The 22,293-nt window shown below is 42.2% G+C and overlaps 1 protein-coding gene across 5 annotated transcripts in view; it reads right to left on the bottom strand.

The window, feature by feature from the left end:
* The window catches only part of RHOH (ras homolog family member H), a 41,309-nt gene extending 25,557 nt beyond the window's left edge, over window positions 1-15,752 (bottom strand). For 4 of the 5 annotated variants that reach the window (XR_006605740.1, XM_045076706.1, XM_004764035.3 and 1 more), the window contains exon 1: window positions 15,343-15,752. The gene's annotated coding sequence lies outside the window, so the exon portion shown is untranslated. Of the gene's footprint in view, window positions 1-11,895; window positions 11,982-15,342 lie in introns of all 5 variants that reach the window. The other variant, XM_004764036.3, reaches the window with a different exon arrangement.
* Window positions 15,753-22,293: the final 6,541 nt, after the last annotated feature.

The raw sequence follows: 22,293 nt of genomic DNA, 5'->3' as shown, positions 1-22,293 counted from the left end.
TTAAAAATCTTGGCAAGAAACATAACTATGTACCAGATACTCCCTGCACATCTATTCTTTTCTCATTTGTTCTCCAAATAGGTGTGGTTTGTTGGTCTGGTGTTTGTTTGTTTGTTTGTTTGCTTTTAACTTTAACTGATGGTCATGGAATATAACTTATCATAAAAAGGTCTTTATCTGTCATTCAAAATCTAACTGGCATTCTGGTCTTTTTTGTTTGCCAGATTGGCAACCCTAGACAAGGAGAAAAAGCTTCAAACATGATCAGTATATCTGGGTTCGATTTCATCTCTGCCACTTGGCCTTGAAAGAAGAAGCAAGCTGCTCACTGTCTTGAAGTGTTTCTTTCATCATCCATAACACAAGAGGGTTTTGTTTCGGCTCAAAATGCTATGAAATGTGACTATGGCTCTTATGCCCATTCCTCAGATAGAAATACCGTTTTAAAAAGTACACCTCTTTTCAAGGGAATATCGAGAGGGAAATTCAGTGAAGCAAAAACACATTCCCCCCCCACACCCCGCAAAAAAAAAAAAAAAAAAAAAAAAAAAAACAGGCTGCCAAGCCAAACTATCCACGGCACCATTCATTCAGTGCCTACAGGGGATCAGTTCCTGAAGCCAAGCGCATTCATGTATGACCTCGTTTTATCCTCACAACAATCCCACATGGGAAATCATATTAGCCCCATTTCATAGATATGATGACTGAGGTCCAGAGAAATTAAATAACTTGTGTCTGGTTAACTTCAAAGCCCTGAGCTTTACCCCACATTTCCACACCTCTGATTCTCTTATGCAGAGAGCATCTGGAAAGGGAAGGCAGAGCAGAGCGAGCGCCATCTTCTAGCTCCTCAGTAAGACCGTTAGAGATTTTTCCCTTGCAAATGCATCCTGAGGATGCCAGATGCGTTCATGTTGAAACACAAATACAGTGGGGTTTGGAACTGGGGAAAACAGAATCACCAGGTACTCGTTGGCTTTCATTTTATTTATTGTTATTTATCCATCATATCTATCATTTAACCAAGTCTGATTGACTGTTTCCGGGATAGGCAGCACACCACCAGGGATTGTAGGGGCTGCTTTTGTTCTTGGAATTTAGCCTATTGTGGAGACTAGATACAGATGCCTGAGTCGGGCCACAAGACTTTACCTACACTGGGTTATCTAATGAGGCACATCCAAGAATGACACAGAGCAGAAACACAGTAGGGTTTAAAGAGGAGGGGGACGCATGCGGGCTTGGGCAGTGTCAAGAACTCCAGGAGGAAGCCGGACTTAAACCAGACTGTGCAGGGAAGCGTTTAAGAGCTGGAGAGGAAGGAAAAAGACTCCCAGGCAAGTGGAACCACTTCAGGACTCCCATAGGAAGGACTTGGAAAAGACTCTCGAGGGAAAAGGAGTCTGATTAACAAGGGAGCGAAGTGCATGGGCAAAAGCACCGATGGCCCAGACCAAGGACATGTTTAGGGACCAAGCAGATCAGTGTGCGGAGACCCCAGCTCTCAGGCACAGAAGTGGCAGGAAATGAGAATGAGAAGGTAGACCTTGTTCCTGGAGGGAATGGGGAGCTGCCGAAGGCTTTTGGACAGGGAGAGAAGTTCAAATTAATGTTCGGGGGTAACTGATCCAGCTGTGAAACATACATTAGGCTCCATTCAATCCAAAATATATATATATAATATGCATATATTATATACATAGAGAGAGAGAGGGCCTGGTGTACTAAGATACAAAGATGACTCAGACACAGTTCCTATGCTTGAGAATTTCATAGTTCAATAAGAGAAGATCACCTATTACAAGATCATGTAAGTTGCTCATTAATTTAATTTATGACATTGTGACAGGCACTGTTAGTTTCCTATTCAGTATCTATGCCTCCCTTTGTCATTAGTAATAGAATCCAATTTTACTTGTAAGACTATGTGCAAAGCCTCAGGAATGGGTCACGCGAGGCATGGGCAAGTATTTCTCAGAAAAAAAATATATTTTTTTAAGATTTTATTATTTATTTGAGAGAGAGAGAGAGCACGTAAGCGGGATGGAGGGGCAGAGGATGAAAGAGAAGCAGGCTTTCCTCTGAGCTTGAGTTCAGTCCAAGAACCCTGGCATCATGACCTGTGCCAAAGTCAGACACTTCACCAACTGAGCCACCCAGGTGCCCCTCAACTTTTTCTCATGATCATCCCCAAGGGCGTTTTTAGACATTTTTCCCCTAATTGCCCCACCCATGAAATTTTAATACAGTATATATGTCCATTTATATATTATATGTATATCTGTATGTATCTGTGTATCTTCGCACATAAAAAGAGTAAGATTTTTTTTTCTGCCTCTTTTCTCCACTAAAAAACTCTATCTTCCCTTAGGGATGATATCAAAGCACCACACTAGCCCTAGCCCACCCCAGCCCTGCCCCTCCCTCCCCATCATGAGCGCCTAACCCAAGGCAATTATAACAACTCTATCTTCTATCTCTCCACGGGCCTCGAAGCTGGGCTGCAATGTAACCCAGATCTTGCAGCAACATCGAAGCTGCTGCCTGTTTGAGAGGTGTCTGGGGGAACGTTCTGCTTTCCTAGGACAAGAGAGAGCCCCAGTCAACTTCGCCTCCTTCCGTATCCACCCAGCCCTACGCCTCTGGGTAGATGATGAATCCACAGGCCTCAAGGCTGCAACCACCATCTTGCCACCACGATGAAAGACCAGAGAACTGCACAGACAGTATCTCGAGCCAATGAGCCATTGAACCGGTGACAGAGACAGAGACAGAGATGTCTTGTTAGACAGGAGAAATTAATCAGAATTTTTGTAAGTTTACTGTTAGTCAGGTATGGTATAACTTGCAGCTGAAATCATCACGAACCTGTATGATATGTCTCACAGATCAGAGCTGTCCTGACGAGATCATGAGCTATTGTTAAACCAAAGCCAGAGACAATCACACACAAAAACAAAACATGTAACCAAGAATACTACACAAGTCAAACACGAAATCACACTCATGCTTACAAGGAAAACTCTCTGATTTGCTAAACTAACCAACTTTGAAATAGTTTAAAAGATTCCAACTAATATTCAGCATTTAAAACTAATAGACTTTTGTCACAGACCTGTACCCTTGGGGATTTTTTATGTTTATAAAAAATTAAAAAATTAAAACTAATAGACTTTTGGATTTATTATTGTGTAGAAAAATGGCCGTGGAAGGCTACAAGGTAATTTTCTTACATTACGCCAGAATGAATTCACTTGGGATTTGCCTAGTGGGTATTATCTTTCAAAATATTTAAAAGTCAATTATTTCTAAGTTAAATATTTAGATGCATCAGGAAAATGTGCCTCTTAACAGATACTTTTGGGAAACTCTTCGCATAAAAATTTTTAAATTGTCATCTATATTCTTCAGTTGCGTGTTCTATACTTTGCTTAAATTCTTATTACAGCTAAAGCTAATTCTCTCTTATTTCAAAAACATACACCACTCACAAACCTATTTAATAACTTAACATCTCCCATTAGAAGTGATTTTCGAAGGCTTATCAGGTTTCAAAATATAAGAGACTTGAGATCCCTTTAAATCTTGAAAGATAAAATTTAATTATAGGTTCAGGGCTCTCAAAGCAACCTCTCAAAGGGTTGCCATCAAAATGTCAAAATAATTCTCATATCAAAATCATTTTACTAGTTTCATTGTTAGCATAACACCACAAACTGACTTAATTTTAATAAGGAGTTTTGGCCTTTTTATAAATAATATATGCTAATTATAGGAACTACAAGAAAAGTCAAACACATTTTAAAATTATATGTAATCTTACCACACACGAGATGATAATTTTTAATATATTCATTTACTTTCACATTCTGAAGTCATATATAAAAAAAACCTAAGTAGGCCTTTTTAAGCAAAAATATGTAATTCTACACTGTAACTTTTTTTTTTTTAAAGATTATATTTATTTGTCAGAGAGAGAGAGAGAGAGAGTGAGCACGGGCAGACAGAATGGCAGGCAGAGACAGAGGAAGAAGCAGGCTCCCTGCTGAGCAAGGAGCCCGATGTGGGACTCAATCCCCAGATGCTTGGGATCATGACCTGAGCTGAAGGCAGCTGCTTAACCAACTGAGCCACCCAGGCGTGCCTACACTGTAACTTTTTATTTGTCATTAAACATCCCTCAAAAAAACATTTTAATAAATATTTAATAGGCTTAAAGATCATTTATTTAATCGTACATTTTGTTGGACATTTTGGTTGATTTTTAGGTTTCTTTATTATAAAAAAAAATTTGTGCTAAAAGCTTTATATTACAATAAAATACTTCTTGTTTTCTTATGAATAACTGTTAGAAAGAGTCAAAGGCTATAAACATCTCAAGGTTATTCATTCCTACTGCCCAGTTCCTTGCAATTTTTTCTAAAAAGAGGCCTTTCTACAGCCATCTCAAATAACTCAAAATCATAATTTAGAACAGCCTACTAAGTAGTGAGAAGAAAGGATCATTCAACTCTTTCCCTGACTGGCTGGTGATATTGTTTATAAATCATACTTTGGCCAATATTTTATAGGAAAAGGAAAAACCTGATAATAATTTTAAAGTTCCTGATCAAACCCTGAAAGACTATGAAGGCAACTGGATTCGTTTTGTTATTCATCCTGCATTTTAATCCTAGTAATTAATTTGTTATATCCCTAGTATTTAAGAATTGTTAAGCACTCTCAAAATTGGCAGAAAAAAGAAAAGTAATTACGACTGACAGATTAAAATGAGCTACATGCCTGTTGAGAAACAAAACCAATCATCACCAGGTATGTAACGGGAGGAACACTAACATTTAAATTCCAAGGACTGTGAATGAATATAGGAAAAATTTTAAATTATGATCAGTACAAGCTCTAAAGGAAGGACCAGCTAAGGCAGAGGAAGCTTTAAAATCGTATAACTTTGTACATTCAGCTGATCCCAGGTCGAAAACAAAATTGAACATAAGCTAAAGCTGAAAGTGCTGGTGATCTTTTCTCATGAGTACAATTGCACAATCTAGTTTCTACGCTGAAAACCCCGAGGGTCTAGCCCTGTTGGAAGAGAAACTTTTATTTTTCTTTCCACATATCTGGGTGTTGGGTCTTTCCTGGATGACATGTCAAATGGGTTGCCCTGGGGGAAATCCAGAACTACTGGTTTAGATTTTGAAATTTTGATCCAGATCTCCAATAGAACTCCCTCCCCTGCTCTCCATGTGTTCTTAGGGCTCTAGAATTGAGTAGAAACATTGCTTCCATCCACGTTTAGAAGCTGCTCTTCCTGACACAGAGAGGATGAAAAGAAAGAAAAGGTAGCGATAGGACTCAACAAAGACACCTTAGTTTCCAGCCCTTCATTAATTCAACTGATCCATTAAAACACCACCTGTACCCACCCCCCAATTCCATTAGGAAACAATGTATCCTCTGAGCTTCTTTCTATATATTCTGGGCATTTTGGAGGGAAAGCACTAGCACGATGATGCTTTAAATATGTAAAAACTTCATTAAATACTTAGGAACAAAATATATACACCTATATTTAAATTAAAAATTATGTGCCACATTTGCTATGGTGAACATGTATTACTATTACATTGTGAAAGTCCACATTATTACAGATATTTTTCTGATATTACCAGATCATCTGTGTAGAAGAATATAGTGACAATATTATTTCAGCAGATGTAGGAAATTGTGGTATTGTCAAGAAGTGAGATTTTTCTGCCTTTCCCCTCCTATTTCCTGTCTGTATGTCCAACATCTTCCTCTACTCCCTTCCTTATCACAACCAGAGGGAGAGAGAGAGAGAGACTTCTGATACAAATTTTGGCAAGTTACTGCCCAAAGTTATAGGAGCTTAAGGAAAACCAAGTTTTATCCTAAGAAAGTATACCAAAGGGGAGGTCTAAATCCTTTAAGGGTTTTTGTAGTTGATGGCAGTGGCTTTACATCATTTAAATTTGACTTGAAATATATGGCTTTCTTTTTCCTTGTTGGAAGGAATCATCTTAGGCATTCTTACACTTCTCAATCATGGCTGAGATCATTTTCAATTGGAACAAGTTGGAACATTTCAGTTGGAACAACAGGAAAAAATTTTTGTGGCAATTGAGAAGAAGGTTCAGGTTCAGATTTGTGTGTTCAGAAGAGCTTAAGAAGGCATCAGCTGGAAGGGCAGTGGGGAAAGGAAAGGAAAGGAAAAGTAGGGTCGTGTTTCAAAGAAAGGATCTTCTGAAAGAATGTAAAACATTAAGGAAGAGATACATGCAGTCAGTTCCCCCCATTGGCAAGTAGGTGGCCTGGAGTTAAGGACACAGCAGGGAGGGCAAAGTCTAGGAGACAAGAGGGGTGGACCCTTCGCTATTGGCCTTCAGTATACATAGACTATTTCTGTTTTGTGGGCTCTAACTGAGTATTCTGTGATGCAGTATTATTATTAAAATGCATTGAACATATTAAAACAAATTGAGTGTATTGAATACATTGAATTGAAATTGGCAGGAGACTCAATCATGGGCGTACCATAATGAAACTGGTTGTAGAAGATGAGCTGCACTAATTACTTGAATATATTTGTCATAGATTTTCTTTTTCTACCTTGAAAAAGATGTGTAATCCTGGGGCGCCCCAGTGGCTCAGTCAGTTAAGCCTCCACCTTTGGCTTGGGTCATGATCTCAGAGTCACGCAATCAAGCCCTGCTTCAGGCTTTCTGCACAGTGGAGTCCGCCTCCCCCTCTCCCTCTGTGCGTTCCTCTCTCTCTCAAATAAATAAACAGATCTTTAAAAAAGAAAAAAAAGGTATAATCCTTATGCTATGCAAGACCAAGAAAAATCTGACTCTTATTTCACAATTCATTTAGCCAAATGCACATATTTTTTTCTCTGGACGGTTGAAGACGCAGTGCATTTTCAGTCCCCATCCTGTATCTATCTGCCCACTCTGCTAACATGACACGATAACATGGTCTTATCACTTTTAACAGAATTGGCTAATTTACACAGTTGGGTTTCGGGTAAATCTCCAGACCCTGCCCGAGCCCCTATCACAGTCCAAGCAGATAGGAGATTAACAAAGACGTGACCTTCCTACCCCAAAAACACCCAGTTCTCCAAACTGCAAGTCAGGTACCCACTCACAAAAGATGACCCAACTGGGCTTCTGTGGTTTAAGGCTACCGAGGAAAAAGACTTATCTCTAAAGTTATCAGGGCCTAAACAGATGTTTAGCTTCAGATAGGAAAACCTACGTTTTACACGCAGACCCAAGCACGTTATGCAGAAGCTGTGGCCTTTTACCCCCAAAAGCAGCCTGAATGAGTGTCCAGTATTCACTGAGGGGTGACAGTTGGCCCCACACCTGTCACTATACTCTGGAGTTGGCCGTATCAGAGTATTACAACCTGCCTGCATTTCCAAAGCGATCATACGAAATGTCCGTAAATCAGACGTTAAAGTAGAATTTTGAAAGATTGCATTCCCAGATGGGAACTATCTCTGGCTTCACAGAAGAGAATTCAGAATCAAGGACTCAGAGCATGAGTCATCGATACTCTGAAAACCAACTCCGCCCCACACGTCCACTTTTGTGTTTACTCAAGTTAAGGATCCAGTACAAGAAACCTATACATACATCTGCCATCTTGTCCTCATTTTAAACTCCCCCCTGGAAAGTCAGCATTTCTCTTTGGCAGCTAAATCCAGCCTCAGCAAAAATCAGACCATTTTTGTGCAGACAGCCTCTGAGCAGGGGTTTTTAATATAAAGACTGAACTCGTGGGAAGTCGTGGATGGGCTTCAGAGGGCCCCAAGGTCCCCTAAAGTTGTGTGGCTAATGTGCATGTTCCTAAAATCCTGTGCTTTTTCTCAAGAATAGTTTTGGTTCTCAACAGATTCTTACAGGAATTTATGAGCCCCCCCCCCAAAAAAGTGATTAGGAAACACTGCTCTGAAGTGTAAGCCAATCAGTCCACAAAAAACCCTTTTTTTTTTTTTAAGATTTTTATTTTTATTTGACACACAGAGATCACAAGTAGGCAGAGAGGCAGGCAGATAGAGAGTGAGAGAAGGAAGCAGGCTCCCTGCTGAGCAGAGAGCCCGATGTGGGACTCCATCCCAGGACCCTGAGATCATGACCTGAGCCGAAGGCAGCGGCTCAACCCACTGAGCCACCCAGGTGCCCCACAAAAAACCCTTTTAAGTGGGTATTTCATAATGAGGATAGTCAAGATGTGTATCCTTAAACACCCACCATGCCCTGAGTGGTGCCTCTGATGCTAAGGGTTGTGATTTCTTCTGGATTTATCACGCCATGTCTCAAGAGACTAGTGACCCTGATGATAGCGAATGGGAAACTTTTTTAAAGTCAAAGATTCATCTTCAGGATAAACCTGGAAGAACCCAAGATATGAAAGGCTATTTGAGAGCTTTTTACGATCACCAAATTTCTTCTAAAGCCAGGTGAAGCAAAGAATCTCGATGTCATGGTTCTTGTTACCGCAAGATCATTTACTTTCATATGTTCATATTGTGATATGTTGCTGTTATGGCATATTTCTGGTAGTATTACTATTTTGAGTGCTACAATTCTATATAGAAAGTACTGTATTTCACTGAAAAATTGATTTTGTTTGCTACTTTAATGTAATGTTATCAAACACAGAGGCCCGAAGTGTTTTCTGGACATAGCACCCCTTATTCTACTCACATTTCTTCTCAATGGCCACCTCCCAGGGGTCAGAGATAGAATGTTGATGGGTCCTAGACTCCCCCTCCGACCTCCTCTCTGTGCTACCTCCTTGTAGTTCCCTCCTTCACAGCTGCTTCCAGTTGGTCCAAATGCCTCACAAAAGTCACTTCCCGGTGGAAGGGAATTTGGTGGTACAAACTCTATTTAGTTAAGGAGTGCCATAAGGACGGCCTCCTGTTTTTAGTTGGTCTCAACAGACTCCACATAGTGACTTGTCCCTTCTCGGCTTCTCTGTTGTCATACCCCTTTACATCATAAGCCCTTAGATCCTAAGACTTGAGGTAACAGCCTCACCTCCAACACACACACACACACACACTGATATACATGCCCTCGGCCCATCCAAACCATTACCCTTAATCTGGCACTGTTTCTCAAAGTATCAAAGTATGCAGATCATTTGTATCAAAAAACTTTATGGAGTAGGAAGACTTGTTAAAAATGCATATTCCTGCCAAGCAACCCCCGCCCCCCGACAACTGAAACAGAATCCACAAAGATGAGCCTAGAAGTCTGCATTTGTTAACATGACCCCCATCCATCCAGATGACCCTTAAATGCACGAAAATTTGAGAACCCCTGATTTGGAAGAATCGTTTCCCCTCTTATTTGAGACCTGCTGTTCTCAGATCTAGATTCAACTTCTTTTACATCCATTTTACTTATCTCTGAGGTCAGCATTTCCCTGTCTTTTCCCAAGAAATGTTCTCTCCTCTCTCTGGGCCTTGCCAGTTGATTATCTCTGGGCTCTTTCCCAGCTTCTGCAGTCTACGTTAGCAAATCTTTAATACCCAGCCAGTCACTCCTTTCTCCTTCCTGAGCTGTCCTAAAGAAACCCCCTTGTGGGGCACCTGGATGGTTTAGTCGGTTAAACTTTGGACTCTTTGGTTTCAGCTCAGGTCATGATCTCAGACCCTGAGATCTTTCCTAGGATCCCTCCTAGGATGGAGCCCCCCACTGGGCTCCCAGTTCAGCAGGGAGTCTGCTTGTCTCCCTCTGCCCCTCCCCCTTCCTTCCCCATTCTCCTCCCCCTCTCCCTGCTCATGGGTGTGCATGCTTGCTTGCTGTCTCTCTCTCAATCAGTCAATCCATATTGAGAAAGAAAGAAAGAGGAAGAAAGAAAGAAGGAAAGAAAGAAAGAAGAGAAGGAAAGAGGAAAGGAAGGAAAAGAAAAGAACGAAAGGGACCCTCTTATTATCCACCACTCCAGACTGCCTGGGTATAAACTCCCTTTATAACATTTAGCCCAGAGAGTCCCATACCTGCATGTCAAAGGCAAACCACATCTGGACCACAAAACTCATAGTCTTCCCAGTCAAATGTTAAAACTGCTTAAGATCACTTATTTACAGGCCCTCTCCATATTTTTTAAATGCACACATACTACTCCAATAAATGCAGTAAAAACAAAATTCTATCATTTCACCATACTAACCCACTAAATGCCTGCATTGTTTCACCCCACATTTAATCTTCCTTCATAACAAAATCAGAATATAAGTTAAAATTTTAAACCTGTTTTTCTAATCTAACACCATACCAAATATGTTTTCATAACTACCACAAAGTCATTACCTTGAATGATTACAAAGTAGTCCACGGAATTAATGCTCAGAATCATTATTCCTTAGTCAGGTTATGAGTGACTACGTTCCTGCATGTTATCGCTTCCTTCTTTGAATTATTTATTTAGAATAAATTCCCAGGGATAGAATTAAGGGATCAAAATGTATGAGCATTGTAACAGTTCTTTTTTAGAATTAAGGGATCAAAATGTCTGAGCATTTTAACAGTTCTTAACACATATTGCCAAGTTGCCATATTTGTGTTTTCCACAGTTCATTGATGTTATACTGATAAGATGTTTAACCGCCTCCCCTCAAAACAAGTGCGGGGAGCCTGATTTATGGTGTTTGCCAATTTCCGTGGTGTAAACACTCCTACCATGTCCAGGTTCAAGCTACAAACTTGGATACAGAGTTGGAAAGAGACGTTCAGTAGCATATTATTATATGATATTTCTATCAAACAGGTAAGTTGAAATAAGTTCAAGAGCATCGATAATAGTACAGTGTAGTAAATAACTAGGATCAAATGTGTTCTGAGCATTTCCTACCTTTATTTATTATAGAACTTATTGAACTGTAAGTTACAGAATTTCATCTTTAACGGCAGCTGTGCTTAACAAAATTGCAAAATTTCTGAAAATATTACAATCGGCTTTTGCAAACAAGCACAGGCAGGCTCCCTCACCCACTGCAAATACCTCACATGAATATTTTGCAAGAGCACGTCTTTTTTTTTTTTTTTAACTGAAGCCATTGAAAAGTCACCCTATTCCCATCTGCTGTCACAAACAATAACCATGCTTTTAGGTTAGCAAGTTATGCAAATATATAATGAATAAGGAATAATGAAAAAAATAGAGCAGGAGGTCTATCTGGGCCAGTTAATTCCACCCACCCTCTCCCAATTTGGACAGTAGTCTCTTCGTGCACTTACCCACTAGGGTCTTTTTCATGGGGTCACCTATAATAACTACCCAATTATTAATTAACTCAAGCAATGACTGAGTGCCAGTTCACGCGCAGTTCTCACGGCAAATGTGATTAGAAACCATACTGCCTGTTACTTAACCACTCTCTTCTTTTCTACGAAATGGGGAAGAGGTCACTGCTGACTACAGTATTACAAGAATCTAAGCGTGGAGATAAGAAGGCTCCAACTTGGGCTCTAAGAAGCAGTTGAGTGTTCTACAATGTTTTGAAATTTTCTTCCAAAGGTAATTCATTAGTATTCTGTTTTACTGGAAAAGAGAAATGGAAGGGTGATTTGGCACTTTCTCCCCTGAAAGCAAATTCCATTCTATGGGCTTTCCCTGAGTAACAACAAACAGCCTCTCCGTGTATATATGGTCTTTTTAAAGCGGCGCCTTAGCACTCGAGTGTTAAAATGTAAATATGGTTGATGAAAACTCTAAACTCAAGTCATCCCACCCCCAAGGAATTCACCTAAGAAATCAATTCAAAACAAAGGAAAATACTTTTATATGTCGACATGAATCACAACAAAGAGAAGACCATTTGACCTCATTTCAGCGCTTAACTCAACTTACCATCTTGGTGCTTGGGGCCCCGTTCGAAGAGTTCTGGATTAATGGCTCTCAGATGCTCATCTATAGATCAACTGCCTCCAAGTCATCTGGGGGCGAGGGTTTGCACTGATTATCACACAGATTCCTGGATCAAACCCCAGGGCTGTGAGGCGATTCATGAGAAATTCTAGTTTCTTTAATTCCCCAAGTGGTCTTGATGTCCAGCCAACTTTAGGAATTATGATTCCAGGCCAAAACTGAACAAATCAAATCATCTTTGAGCAACTGTCCACATCCAGGGAACAGTACATCTTCATACACAAAGCAACAAGAGGTTGCTTGGGGCCTCAAGCAGCTGCTTGAGTCAAAGGACCAAACAGCCACAGAGAAGGCGACTGTTTCCAGTGCCCAGCCCCCTGCCTCCATCCACCCTCTCCATCTTGGACACCCTCATTGCCTGCACTGCCCACCCCAGCACCCACTACTGTTGTTCTGTCTTCTGTTACGCCCCAGTTTGGCACCCTATCCTGACTTGGGCTCACCCCTTCGCATACACAAAGCCCCAAACTTCTTGCCTCCCTCCTGTTATGAGTGGGGTTATAGAAGAAAAACGATATTACTATTTGACTAAGGTGATCTGCACATAAAATTGAGCCATCCCTGTATAATGAACACAATGGCCATATTTACATTTTTTTCCAAAGGGTGCTTACTATCCCCCCCCACACACACACACCCCAACACACACAAAAATCTCTAGTTTGGAGAATGGAACAGGAAAACAGAACGTTTTTCAATTTTGGCTCATCCAAGACCCCAGCATCTAGAACCTAGATAGGCACTTTGGGCACTCCTCATCAACACGGTCAATGAATAGAAATGGATTTTTGGCTATGCCTCGCTACTAATATTACTAATATTAAAATACCATAAAATTACTAATATTAAAATACCATAAAATAAAATAATTTAATTTCAGCTGGCCGGGGAAAAAGAGTCACCCTCTGCCTCTTCCTCTAATGCCAAAAACACCTCTAAAATCCTACCCGAAGCATTCAGAGGGCAACATCAGCCCCAGATAAATAACAATAACATGATATATAACACAGCAGTCCCTCGGAGAGTTCTTTTCTGAGTCTGACAATCAGATATGGAGAGGCTCCAAAAAATCCATTTCTAATCTTGTTTTCCTTTTTTCACATATATTATTGCTATAAAATACCTAACCCTGTGCCTATCCCATACTTGGTGCTCAAAAAAAACTACTGTTTTTCACCCACTAGCCCCCTTTTTCCTTTGAAAGGAACCCTGGCATTAAGAGAGTTACTTACAGATACTTGTTCCCAACCGGGGACCATACGGGCTTCACTCTCATGTCCCCACCAAGTCCTTAACAACAACCGTAATAGCTACATTTCTTGACAGTTTATTTTATGCCAAGCACTAGGCTAAATGCTTTACATACTTTTTATCTCAATAGGTATTTTCAGTTATTAGAGCTACTTTACAGATACATGTTCTTATTCGGAGGATTGAAGAATGTGTGTCCGAGGATCCCACAGCTCAGAAGCAAAAGCACCAGATTCAACACAAGGTAATCTGGCTCCAAGCACCAGATTCTTGTTCACCATACTATATTTTTGTTATTAGGTGGATGCAAATTTTTCACAGTTCAGAAAAAAGAAAAGTGCTCTGAATCACTGGGGGGAAAGTACCAGCTAATCAATAACATCTCATTCAGATATGCAAAGGAAGCAACAGATTTCATGGAATTTTTGGACTGGTTGTTGAAGACTAGAGGCTCACTCAGTCAAACAAATCATCCTTCCAAGAGGAATGCCACTTTAATACTGGATGCTGGACATGTAAGGCCCAGCGATGGAAGTCTTACAGGAACCCCCAGCCACACAAGCCTTTCTCGGCATCAATGGTGTAGTAAGGGAAGCCAGCAGAAGGAAGGCAAGTGGAAGGTCATACACGTGGGGACACATAAAGTAGCCCCCAAAATGAGGAGGACAGGATCTCTGGGCTCCCTGTCACCTGGAATTCTGTGAGACCTGTGAGACCTGAGAAGAGGAGCCTGATGGCCTAAGAAGACCAGAACACTATTGAAAGGCATCTGTTCTGCCCAGCAGCCTCTCAGGGTTCTCTGCAACCTGTCTACACCCGAGTTTTTCAAGCTTATTTCCTGACAATGTATAAAACAATCTTTGCCTCTTTGGGGGGCCCAGTCTCCTCCACTGAACCGCTCATCTCATCAGTCTCACCTGTGGCTCTTTGTTCACATGGTGCTCCCATGCTAATTAACCTCCCCTTTCCCACCTACTCAAATCTCACATCTTTCCAAGGCCATGTCTTCCAAACCTGCTTTAGCTTACCCTCAGACCCCCTTCTTGGAACTCCTTTAACTCACAGCCCACATCACCCCAGGATTCACACAATTCCCACCTTGCACTGCTTCCTGAATTTCACATCTCACCACGACTACTAGATTATAAGTTCCTTGGGGTGGAGGATTCCTTATATGTGTCTTATATCCTCCACACCAGCTTGGAATCATTAAGTGATTATTGACTATTCATTCCTTGCGTGAATATTTTACTGGCAGTTCTAGTTTAGGGAAACACCTAAAACTAGCGATTTTCCTAGTTTTATTTAGCTACAACCCAGGCTATTGATGGTACCTCACAGCACATCTTCAAATCCAACCACCTCAAAAACTAAATTTAATTTAATTCAATTTAAAAATAAATACTTGGACATCATATGCCGCTTGTAGAAAGAGGACTTGAGCATTGACAATAGGTGAAATCAACAAGCTGGGAATTCCAGATCCAAATCCTTATCATCGGGATCTTGGTTGGTTTCTTTTCTGATTTAGAAAAGTTTAAAACTCTTATTTGTACAGGGACACCTGGGTGACTCAGTCAGTTAAACATCTGCCTTCAGCTCAGCTCATGATCCTGGGGTCCTGGGGTCAAGTCCCATGTTGGGCTCCCTGCTCAACAGGGAGCCTGCTTCTCCCTCTGCCTGCTGCCACTCCCCCAGTTCGTGTTCTCTCTCTCTCTCTGACAAATAAATAAATCTTTAAAAAAATTCTTATTTGTACAACTGAGAGGATCTTTATATTTACTTATCAAACATAGGGTGATATTTCAACTACCCAAATATTTGAACTCAGTCACAGTCAATCACAAGGGCTTGAATTCTCTAGGAAAATATCTGAAAAAAAAAAAAAGCCAACTATTATAACTTGTAACATTTCAAAAACTACACGCATCTTGTCAGGATGGTGGGGGGGTGGAGTTGGATACCAGAACAACTGCCCTTTCCCCCATAAAACGGTTTCACACTTTACAACAGGTAGGGCAAGATCATTATTGTGTCTAGCCTAAAGTAAAAGCTACTTAAATTGGAGAGATTTCTTGTGACACCGAGGAAATATTTTTAAAGAAGCCAGAGTCTTACCTGTTGTAGATGCCGAAGAAATTTCTTGACACCAAAATGACTGACTCCGGAAGTTAATCTGTTCAGGGCAGGTAAGCAGAAACAAAATCTGCCCGAGCCCTTTCACCGTTCCGATTTCCTTCTGGGATCATCGTTTCCTTCCTCCCCAAGAATATAACTGATTCGCATTGGAAGAACAAAGATGTAAAAGTTGAGCTGGTAGAGAATCCAACCCCAGACGGTCGGGTTTCATGTGCGCGGTGACTGAGGTGGCAGGAACAATCGGAATGTGACGATAGAGATTAGCAAGTTCCTGTGTATAAGTCAATTTCCTGTAGCTGGCTTCTCTGAAGAGGGGATCTCATTTGTGTGGGTTTACCCGTGTGTGTGTGTATGTGTGTGTGTGTGTGTGTGTGTGTGTGTGTACGCACACGTGCATTTCTCTCCGTGACAATATGAAAACTTCCCCAGAGAAGAGGCCTCTCCATTTCCCACCAACAAATTGCCTATGTAAAACTGAGGAAAGGAAGAGTGAAAAACACAGATGATTCCTTAAGGAAGTGAAATAAAACAGAAAAAAAAAAAAAAAAAGAGGGGCGCCTAGGTGGTTCAGTGGGTTAAAGCCTCTGCCTTCGGCTCGGGGCATGATCCCAGAGTCCTGGGATCATGCCCCGCATCAGGCTCTCTGCTCAGCGGGGAGCCTGCTTGCCTCTCTCTCTCTGCCTGCTTGTGATCTCTGTCTGTCAAATAAATAAATAAAATATTAAAAAAAAAAAAAAAGAAGAAAAGAAAAGAAAGAAAGAAAAAATGTCCACTCCTCTAACTGGTCTTAGTTAATTTAAGTTTAGGGGAGAAAAAAACACCTTAGAACATACATGTCAACTTGGTGAACATACTAACTATGGAAGGAAAACAGTAGGTCGGTGGTTTGTTTTTCTTTGATTTATTAATAACTCTCACATAATAATTTAGAAAGAACTGACTCAGCCAGAGCGAGAGCTCAAGCAGCCCCACCATGAATTCACCCTTTTTTGGACCAGCACCTGTGTTGTGAGGTAGTTGACTGAGTTGTTTTCAGACTCCTCACAGTTTCATTATTTGCCTCCAAACACAAGTTACTCTTTTTTTCCTTCTGTGCAATCCAGGTGTAGAGACCATCTGTATCTAGGTTACGGTGAGGTTGCCTAGACCAACAAATTGAACTTTTATGACGTGTTCACAGTTCCCCATGCCTCCAAGCCCTGAATAATGACAGATGCTACTGTCCAGGGTGAAAACTTTGTCAAAATATCTATGTGCCAGAGAGACAAAAGAAACTCCATTCAAGTCAACAATCATCTCTAGAGGCCCTACTATGTGTAAGATTCTGTGCAGGGTGCCAGAGTAGGGTAGGAACACGAAGATCAACAAGATGGACTCCCTCACTCAGAATGGCTAAAATCAAGTGAAGGAGAAGGACATGCACATAAAAGAGATACTCTGAATCAGGATTCATTACAGATCTCACTGGAAAAATCCTGGGACCCAGGAGTCAGGTAAAATTTTACCATTTTACCAGTTAAAATAGCCACTGAGCCTTGACATGGATTCTCTTGGATTATTTCAGGGAGACTCACTGGCTTCCCGGAAGCCCCACAGAGCAGTAGCATCGTTTGAGGACCATCCTCATCATTGTAGACTCAGAATCCTGTTACGCACCTCACACTGTGTACTGAAGAGAAGCACAAAGACCGAGACAGATAGATTTCCTGTTGTCACATCACCTATGTCTTAGTTGGGTGGGGGGAGGGGGGAACAAACAGAACCATTCAAATGAATGCACTAATTACAAATGGTAGTGATTATTAGAAAGGAACCAGAGGAGAAGCTGAGGTGGACAGCAAGAGGGTATCTGTGTCCTAGAGGTGGCCCAAGGAGGCCTCTTAAGAAGCTAACATTTAAGCTGAGATCTGTGACTCTCAGCCCTGGCTAAAAATTAGAATCATTTGGGAAGCTTTAAAAAAAAAAAAATACCGGTACTAAGGCTCTGCCCCTAGTTTAATCTGTCTGGGTTGGAGCCTGGGTATTAATACACTCTTCTCCCCCCCAACCCCACAACCCAATCATTCTAATGTGCCCCTACAGCCACTGCTCTAATAATGAGAAAGAGAGGCCTGGAGAGAGCAGGAGGAAGGGCCCTCCAAGCAGAGGCAGTTGTATGTGCAAAATCCCTGAGTCAGAAAGGAGTTTGCCATATTCAAGGGATTGGAAGAGGATTACTATATCTAGAGTGCAGCTATGGCAGGCCTAAAGGGCGGAAGAACAGCCTTCTCAGGGAGGGGCACACACTCACTAAGCCCACAAGAGACTCTTACAGGAACCCAAGTGTCAAATTGTTAATGGGCAGGAAGAATTCAAACTGCCAGGTGAAATCCTTGAGCTCTCAGACTAATACATTATCCCCTTCTAGAAAATTCCCTGTGGAAATCCAGATCACCATCATGATATTATTAGATAAGCTGAACACAGGGCTTGTGGATCCTTTAGTTATTTACTTCTGGCTTTGTTCATCAAAAGATTTAGGGCAGCTTATAAAAATATACACGCCTTAGTGAGAGCAAACCAATTAAAAATGCGAAATGAAAAGATGACATCTAGAGAAATGAAGACAGAAATTCTAAAACCAGGGGTAAGGTTGATACAGAAAAGATGTGTCATGTGGTGCTAAGCCTTTAAGCCACCATATAAAACATCAAAAGTTAAATGCCCCCTCAGTAAAATAACTGTATCATTGCTCCGGATGCCGAGACTAGAAAGGAACTTGGCCCCTGGCTTCTCAAAGAGAGGACATCATGGCTGAAATGAAACACTGTCCTTACCCAGCCAGCGACAAGTTTTGTGCAGTGGTCCGTTGCCTTGTTTCTCAGCGTAAGCTGATTTCATGTCCCGAAAGAGTTGACTAAAAGCTACCCCGGGGGGTGGGGGGGGCAGGAGGCAAGTAGGAGACGGTGTCCTGGAGGTGGTAGTTAATACAAGGAGTGTTACCCCTCATGCTGCTGTGAGGGACCAATTTAATGGAGAGATGAAGATCAAGTTCAGATTTTCTTCAGAAAATGGGGGCTGGAAGAGTTTTCTCATCCATGCTTCTGAAAGATTGGGGGCAGCAAAGGGTTCAAAATTGGTCATACTTCCAGCAAAAGACTCGGGGGTGTTCTGTGTCCCAGCATCCCTTGAGAGAGCAGGGGAGGCATCAGGGCCGGCGGCCTGTGTGGACAGAGCCCTCCACCTGCCGTAGAAGGTGAGGCAAGGCTCTGTCCTTTGTGACACAAAGTAAGAGGCGCTACAAGGAGAAGGCCTCAGGCCTTGTGGCTTGTCTCCACAAAAGGGCACACGTACTCCTTGGGTCAGGCTAGGTGGGGTGTGTCCAGAGGTCTAAGCACTCCCAACATTCCCCTTTGCCTCATGGCTGCTGGCTGACCTCTCTTCTTCTGGCGGCCTGGCTCACTCTGTGTACATGAGTATCGTTTCTGGTGTTCTCCTGTAGACTTCGTGCTTCCTCCTGCTCCTGACTTGAGAATGTCTCTCCTATTGCCTCTTCCACACATCTAACTTCCATACACAGTTTAATCCCAGAGGGGGTTATCTTGCTGGGGGGTGGGAGCAGGTTGGGGACAGCAACCTAACTTCCTTCCTTTTCTCTCTTTTTGGTTCTCTCCCAATCTCTCTCTCTCTCCCTCTCTCTCTCTCTCTCTCTGTTGCCATCTCTCTCTCTCTTGCTTTTGCCCCCTCGTTCTGTTAATAGACAGGGGTCGTGTTGAGGGACGAAAGCAAATGCCTTCAAATACACGTACACATCACACACTCACAGACACACACACACACACACACACACACACCCAAACCTCTCAGGGTGTCGTTCTTAGGCCACATAAACCGGCTTTGAGACCGAGGTGGGGGGAAATCCTGGGGAATTCAGAGTGACAGCCGGGAAGGAAGCTACGGGTATGAGGTTCCTAATAGGGAACTGACCCTTGTTAAAAGTCACATTCTGAGAACTCATCTTCCATGAGCTCCCACACTAGCCTTGTTGACCCTGCCACAGACACACACCACCCCCCAAATAGCCTCGTGAAGCCCAGTTCCAAGGCCCATGAGCCCCAGGCCTAGCCCTGCTCACTGGCGTCTCTTAGGCATTGACTAGTCAGTCACGCGAGAACCATTTGCTGAACGACAGATTGGTTCTCTCGTCTAAGTCTGGCCATAGCTCTATGTGCTAAACATTTTAAAACATGCTCTACAACCAACGAGACCTCAGCGGGTTGACTGAAACTCTATGACCTATGGAAAGCAGAACTAAGATTTACCCCATCCGCTGTCCTGGTTCTTCACACCACTGTCTCCCAATGGGGCGAGCTGGGCCAAGGTGGGGAGGGAGGGTGTGGCCAGAGCTCCCCCCCCGGGGGGCCACCAGTCCATTTTCTGTGTCCAGGGTGCCCCTCCTCTGAGATTCCCAGGCAAATACGATCCAAACACAAAGCCAGGATTTGCTGTCTAAAAACACCTTCGTTTGAAATGCCCTTTGCTATGGCGAAATGTGGTTTATTTTCTCTTTAACAGTCTCCTAAGAACAAGGACCTTCTTTACTGAGGATTTTTATTTAAATAATAAGAAAGCGGTCTGTGCACCCGGGACTTGTGCAGAAGTGGTATTCTCGTCCATTGCAAAAACATCTTGCCATTTATTCCAAAGAGAACTCTTAATAACTGGTAATCATAACCAACAGTAAGGTCTTGGGAACCTTGCGATTAATATCAATCATTTGCTAAATTATTTCTCCCCTGGGTTAGTAAGATGCCTCCCCCTTCTTCTTACTATTAACATATTAACTGAAATGATTTAGATTTAGTGGGTAGCTTTTAAAGTTTACACAGACCCCCCTCTGGGATATACCACCTAATAAGATAAAATATTGCGGTGGGTTCTGAAGATGGAAAATATGTACTAAAACCTTGTCTGAATGCTTCGAAACCCAGGGCATTAGTCATACTGTAATTATGCTTACCCAGCTCCCCACTGCGTGATAACCGTATTAAGCCAAAACACACATTCCTTCTGAGCGAAAGATTTCATGACGGGGATTGTAAAATGTTAGCCCTTTGTAAGAGAAAGAGCTTAATCCTGCTATATGATACGTCGGGGCAAAATACATTCATGTAAAACGCCATTTAAAATTCTGAATATTGGGACGCCTGGGTGGCTCAGTTGGTTAAGCAGCTGCCTTCGGCTCAGGTCATGATCCCGGCGTCCTGGGATCGAGTCCCACATCGGGCTCCTTGCTCCACGGGGAGCCTGCTTCTCCCTCTGACTCTGCCTGCCACTCTGTCTGCCTGTGCTCGCTCTCGCTCTCTCTCTCTGACTAAATAAATTAAAAAAAAAAAAAATTTAAAAAAAAAAAATAAATAAAAAAAATAAAATTCTGAATATTAAGCCATCTTAGAAATGTCGTGGGGCTAGACATCCCATGCCCAATTTCTTCCTGACGTGTTTTAACTTATTATAAACAACAGCCGCCCTCAGCCGATAAGAATATCATTTCAAACATCTCCTTGCCTCCCGCTTATTGCCAGAACCATCACTTCCCCCGCCGCTCCGCTACTCATCTATCTTCTCTTCGACTGTTTTAATGCAACACGCTGCCTTTTGTTTGAGCGACTGGGAGGTTCTCAGAATTCTCAACTGCCATTTTTATCCGGGTTTGTGTGCTCTGTGTAAACTGTGTGTCTCTAGCAAACATTGACATCCTGGTTCTTTTTATTGCAGAACCACTGTTCACAGCAACGCAGGGCCTCAGAAGATGAGAGCACCCAAAGTCGTCCTACAAGCGGTGGCTCGAAAGTTACGGGTTTTTTCTTTTTTTAACCATCAGAATAGAGTTCATTTGTTCAGATGACCATTGCCCTTCAAGGCAGTCCCTTAGCAGCTGGACCATTTGTCCGCCCCTGCAGGCATTAGCCACAGCGCTTCGAGAACGTTTGTAGAATATCCCTCTGACCCGGTTTAGTGCACCACAGAAGAAACCCAGAATCACTACGCTCTATTTGCAACGTGTTCTTGACTCCAAACATCAGCTGGCTTGGTCACCCACCTTGGTCACTGGATGAAGTTCCGAAGGGCTGTCTCTCCAAATCACATCCTCCTGAAAAGGACAAAGATGGGCTATCCTCGAAGAGAGGTCAAAGAATGCGCCTCGGGCTCAAAGTAAAGCCAGAAGAAGAGCATGAGACATGAGGTCAGAGCAGCGTCTTGGGGTCAAGTGCATTAAACTCCCAGGGGACCCCTGCGAAAGGTGCAACCTTCACTCTGATGCAGAAACGCTGGGTTGTTGAGAAAAGAGGAAGAAGGAGAAGGCCATCACGGCTTCTTCTCACATTCATATTTGCCTTGATAGGGATCTTCAGTTCGGGTGCAAACATCACAGCGTCTAACTGCAGCTCAGCACACCTGCCCAGCGCGGGGGTTGCAAACGTTTCAGTTATAAAGCAGAAAACGGAGAGTGCTAACTTGCCCTCTCTTCAAAATAACAGATCTCCTGCCCAGTTCTGGAGGGAATGGGTTGAGGCCTCTACCCAAAAGCAATCTGAAATTTTGGAGAAAGTGTCAATTTGAACTAAGACAAAGAAGGATTGAAATCCCATCTCCATTTAATTCAAAGGATGTGGCCCTGATCTTCCTTTCCGGAAGATGGGTATAGTAATATCTATCTTGGAAGGATTTTGTTTAAAAAAAAAAGAAAAAAAGCTGTAAAGTCCTTGAAATATAGTAGATGGCTCATTACATAGCGACTATTAATAGTCAGACCTCTTTTGGACTTTTGCCTTCTGGAGTTTTTTTCCTCCACCACTATTATCTCTTTGAATAACAAGTGTTAAATTTCATAATTTGAGAAGCTCTGTCAGTGCCCAAATTCTGACTGAATAAAGTCATACAAGTTTA

Source organism: Mustela putorius, unplaced genomic scaffold, assembly GCF_011764305.1.
Source record: "Mustela putorius furo isolate JIRA1106 unplaced genomic scaffold, ASM1176430v1.1 tig00000083_pilon_pilon_pilon, whole genome shotgun sequence".
In the NCBI taxonomy this organism is placed as follows: Eukaryota; Metazoa; Chordata; class Mammalia; order Carnivora; family Mustelidae; genus Mustela; species Mustela putorius.
The sequence above is the reverse complement of the archived record's forward strand: the minus strand, read 5'-3'. Positions and strand labels throughout refer to the sequence as shown.